The following is a 5837-nucleotide window of genomic DNA, read 5'->3' on the forward strand; positions in this document are numbered from 1 at the left end:
CATTATTGAATTGTTATATAGACGTGGTTATAAAACCCACAAGACATAACAACAGATTGGTGATGAGTAAGTCTGAATCTACAGGAACTATTCTGTCTGGAAGAAGTTGGTTTTTACAACTGTTTAAAACTGTTATTTTCTGTGGTACAGTCTAGGCTAATGTTAGCACAGTGTATTGCTAGCAGAGGCAAGTGCATAGTCGAGCTAGCTAAGAAAGAGAGTTAACCAGTGGTGTAAAGTACTTAAGTAAAAATACTTTAAAGTACTACTTAAGTAGTTTTTGGGGGGTATATGTACTTGACTTTACTATTCATATTTTTGACTACTTTTACTTTTACTTCACTACATTCCTAAAGAAAATAATATACTTTTTACTCCATACATTTTCCCCTGACACCCAAAAGTACTCGTTACATTTTGTACTCCTGAGTGGCGCAGTGGTCTAAGGCACTGCATCGCAGTGCTAACTGTGCCACTAGAGATCCTGGTTCGAATCCAGGCTCTGTCGCAGCCGGCCGCGACCGGGTGACTCATGGGCGGCGCACAATTGGCCCAGCATCGTCCAGGGTAGGGGAGGGAATGGCCGGCAGGGATGTAGCTCAGTTGATAGAGCATGGCGTTTGCAATGCCAGGGTTGTGGGTTCGATTCGCACGGGGGGCCAGTATAAAAAAAAAAAGATGTATTCACTAACTGTAAGTCGCTCTGGATAAGAGCGTCTGCTAAATGACGTAAATGTAAAATATGAATGCTTAGCATGACAGGAAATGGTCCAATTCACACACTTATCAAGAGAACCTCCCTACTGCCTCTGATCTGGGGGACTCAGTAAACACAAATGCTTTGTTTGTAAATTGTCTGAGTGTTGGAGTGTGCCTCTGGCTGAACGTAAATTTAAAAAACAAGAAAATCGTCTGGTTTGCTTTATGTAAGGAATTTGAGATGATTTATACTTGTACTTTTACTTTTGATATTTTAGTATATTTTAGCAATTACATTTACTTTTGATACTTAAGTATATTTAAACCCAAATACTTTTAGACTTTTACTCAAGTAGTATTTTACTGGGTGACTTTCACTTTTAATTGAGTCATTTTCTGGTAAGGTATCTTTACTTTTACTCAAGTATGACAATTGGGTACTTTTTCCACCACTGGAGTTAACATCGTCATGGACGGCAGAAAAGGACTCGAGACGGATATCGGAGTGGGAAAACAACGTGATTAAAAAGGAGGTATATACAGTGATTAAAGGAAAGGACTTGTATTCAACTTCAAATTCAATTGATTGGACATGATTTGGAAAGGCACACACCTGTCTACATAAGGTCCCACAGTTGACAGTGCATGTCAGAGCAAAAACCAAGCCATGAGGTCGAAGGAATTGTCCGTAGAGCTCCGAGACAGGATTGTGTCGAGGCACAGATCTGGGGAAGGGTACCAAAAAATTTCTGCAGCATTGAAGGTCCCCAAGAACACAGTGGCCTCCATCATGCTTAAATGGAAGATGTTTGGAACCACCAAGACTCTTCCTAGAGCTGGCCGCCCGGCCAAACTGAGCAATCGGGGGAGAAGGGCCTTGGTCAGGGAGGTGACGAAGAACCCGCGAAGAACCCGATGGTCACTGACAGAGCTCTAGAGTTCCTCTGTGGATATGGGAGAACCTTCCAGAAGGACAACCATCTCTGCAGCACTCCACCAATCAGGCCTTTATGGTAGAGTGGCCAGACGGAAGCCACTCCTCAGTAAAAGGCACATGACAGCCCGCTTGGAGTTTGCCAAAAGGCACCTAGAGGACTCTCAAACAATGAGAAACAAGATTCTCTGGTCTGATGAAACCAAGATTGAACTCTTTGGCTTGAATGCCAAGCGTCACGTCTGGAGGTAACCTGGCACCATCCCTACGGTGAAGCATGGTGGTGGCAGCATGCTGTGTGGATGTTTTTCAGTGGCAGGGACTGGGAGACTAGTCAGAATCGAGGGAAAGATGAACTGTGCAAAGTACAGAGAGATCCTTGATGAAAACCTGCTCCAGAGCGCTCTGGACCTCAGACTGGGGTGAAGGTTCACCTTCCAACAGGACAAGGAGCCTAAGCACACAACCAAGACAAAGCAGGAGTTCTAAAAACCCATAACTTTGTCATTATGGGATGTTGTGTGTAGATTGATGAGTAAAAAAAACAATTTAATCAATTTTAGAATAAGCCTGAAAATGTGGAAAAAGTCAAGGGGTCTGAATACTTTCCGAAAGCACTGTGTAACTATGTGTGCTCGATTGTATACACCTGTCAGTAACGGGTGTGGCTGAAATAGCAGAATCCACTCATTTGAAGAGTGTCCACATACTTGTGTATATTATGTTAATTATTTATGCATAGTCACTTTAACTCTACCTACATGTACATATTACCTCAACTACCTCAACTAGCCGGTGCCCCCGCACATTGACTCTGCACCGGTACCCCCCTGTATATATAGCCTCCCTACTGTTATTTTATTTTACTTCTGCTCTTTTTTTCTCAACACTTCTTTGTTGATGTTTTATTTTACTTTTTTTTATAAAAAAAATAAATGCACTGTTGGTTAAGGGCTGTAATTAAGCATTTCACTGTAATGTCTGCACCTGTTGTATTCGGCGCATGTGGCCAATAACATTTGATTTGATTTGATTTGATATATCGTGTATTTCCCTGGGATATTACTCAGGTCCCACCAGTCCAGTTATGCTGCTCTGGCGCCATCCTGTGGACTGCTGGGAACACAACTTCAACTCCATTACATTCAATGTATCCCACAAAGTGCCACTTGGCTGGACAAAGCAGTCTGAATGGAAATCAGGTACATATATGAATACAGGCAGACACACAGCCTTACATGTCATATCACTGAGTCTCAGTTTAAATCACGGTTTAAACATAACAAGTCATTGCAAGTGAAACCATTTCTCAAATAGGTTTTAGGTTTTATTTATTCACACCAAAGAAAAGAAGTGAAAGACAAAACACTGCAGATAAATAAACAGGTAAAAACGGTGTTCAGGTGAGGCTGGAAGCTCAAAAGGGCTGATATGAAAATAAACAGGTAAAAACGGTGTTCAGGTGAGGATGGGAAGCCCAAAAGGGCTGATATGAAAACCACACCACAAATAAAAGTTAAAAACAAAACGTTTGTTCAATCAGTTAAACAAAACATATTAATTTTAATTATACATGATATACAGTGGTTTGCGAATGTATTCACTCCCCTTGGCATTTTTCCTATTTTGTTGCCTTACAACCTGGAATTAAAATAGATTTTTTGGGTGTTTGTATCAATTGATTTACACAACATGCCTACCACTTTGAAGATGAAAAATATTTTTTATTGTGAAACAAACAAGAAATAAGACAAAAAAACAGAAAACTTGAGCGTGCATAACTATTCACCCCCCCAAAGTCAATACTTAGTAGAGCCACCTTTTGCAGCAATTACAACTGCAAGTCTCTTGGGGTATAAATAAAAAAATTAATTGGTCATTTAGCAGACGCTCTTATCCAGAGCGACTTACAGGAGCAATTAGGGTTAAGTGCCTTGCTCAAGGGCACATCGACAGGTTTTTCACCTAGTCGGCTCGGGGATTAGAACCAACGACCTTTCGGTTACTGGCACAACGCTCTTATGGGTATGTCTCTATAAGCTTGGCACATCCAGCCACTGGGATTTTTGCCCATTCTTCAAGGCAAAACTGCTCCAGCTCCTTCAAGTTGGATGGGTTCCGCTGGTGTACAGCAATCTTTAAGTCATACCACAGATTCTCAATTGGATTGAGGTCTGGGCTTTGACTAGGCCATTCCAAGACATTTAAATGTTTCCCCTTAAACCACTCGAGTGTTGCTTTAGCAGTATGCTTAGGGTCATTGACCTGCTGGAAGGTGAACCTCCGTCCCAGTCTCAAATCTCTGGAAGACTGAAACAGGTTTCCCTCAAGAATTTCCCTGTATTTAGCGCCATCCATCATTCCTTCAATTCGGACCAGTTTCCCAGTCCCTGAAGATGAAAAACATCCCCACAGCATGATGCTGCCACCACCATGCTTCACTGTGGGGATGGTGTTCTCGGGGTGATGAGAGGTGTTGGGTTTGCGCCAGACATAGCGTTTTCCTTGATGGCCAAAAAGCTGAATTTTTGTCTCATCTGACCAGAGAACCTTCTTCCATATGTTTGGGGAGTCTCCCCCAAACATATGGAAGGGGGAATGTGTTTGCTTATTTTTTTCTTTAAGCAAGATCATGCTTTAATGTTCTGAACACTCCAGGATCCAGCTGATCCTACAGGGATAATGTGAAAATGCCTCTAATAGAGGTTTTGAATGAGCAAGTCTGAAGCGAACAGTAAGATCTGATATATCATGTAGATTAAACACAGAAACACTGGAGAACCACTCAGAGAGGTATTCATCTACAGGACTGGGACACTGGAGAACCACTCAGAGAGGTATTCATCTACAGGACTGGGACACTGTAAAACCACTCAGAGAGGTATTCATCTACAGGACTGAGACACTGTAAAACCACTCAGAGAGGTATTCATCTACAGGACTGGGACACTGGAGAACCACTCAGAGAGGTATTCATCTACAGGACTGGGACACTGTAAAACCACTCAGAGAGGTATTCATCTACAGGACTGGGACACTGTAGAACCACTCAGAGAGCTATTCATCTACAGGACTGAGACACTGGAGAACCACTCAGAGAGCTATTCATCTACAGGACTGGGACACTGTAAAACCACTCAGAGAGGTATTCATCTACAGGACTGGGACACTGTAGAACCACTCAGAGAGCTATTCATCTACAGGACTGGGACACTGTAGAACCACTCAGAGAGGTATTCATCTATAGGACTGGGACACTGGAGAACCACTCAGAGAGGTATTCATCTACAGGACTGAGACACTGTAAAACCACTCAGAGAGGTATTCATCTACAGGACTGGGACACTGTAAAACCACTCAGAGAGGTATTCATCTACAGGACTGGGACACTGTAAAACCACTCAGAGAGGTATTCATCTACAGGACTGAGACACTGGAGAACCACTCAGAGAGGTATTCATCTACAGGACTGAGACACTGTAAAACCACTCAGAGAGGTATTCATCTACAGGACTGGGACACTGGAGAACCACTCAGAGAGGTATTCATCTACAGGACTGGGACACTGGAGAACCACTCAGAGAGGTATTCATCTACAGGACTGGGACACTGGAGAACCACTCAGAGAGGTATTCATCTACAGGACTGGGACACTGTAAAACCACTCAGAGAGGTATTCATCTACAGGACTGGGACACTGGAGAACCACTCAGAGAGGTATTCATCTACAGGACTGGGACACTGTAAAACCACTCAGAGAGGTATTCATCTACAGGACTGGGACACTGTAAAACCACTCAGAGAGGTATTCATCTACAGGACTGAGACACTGTAAAACCACTCAGAGAGGTATTCATCTACAGGACTGGGACACTGTAAAACCACTCAGAGAGGTATTCATCTACAGGACTGGGACACTGTAAAACCACTCAGAGAGGTATTCATCTAAAGGACTGGGACACTGTAAAACCACTCAGAGAGGTATTCATCTACAGGACGGAGACACTGTAAAACCACTCAGAGAGGTATTCATCTACAGGACTGGGACACTGTAAAACCACTCAGAGAGGTATTCATCTACAGGACTGAGACACTGTAAAACCACTCAGAGAGGTATTCATCTACAGGACTGAGACACTGTAAAACCACTCAGAGAGGTATTCATCTACAGGACTGGGACACTGTAGAACCACTCAGAGAGGTA

This window comes from Coregonus lavaretus (assembly GCF_964263955.1).
Source record: "Coregonus lavaretus genome assembly, contig: HAP1_SCAFFOLD_1096, whole genome shotgun sequence".
In the NCBI taxonomy this organism is placed as follows: domain Eukaryota; kingdom Metazoa; phylum Chordata; class Actinopteri; order Salmoniformes; family Salmonidae; genus Coregonus; species Coregonus lavaretus.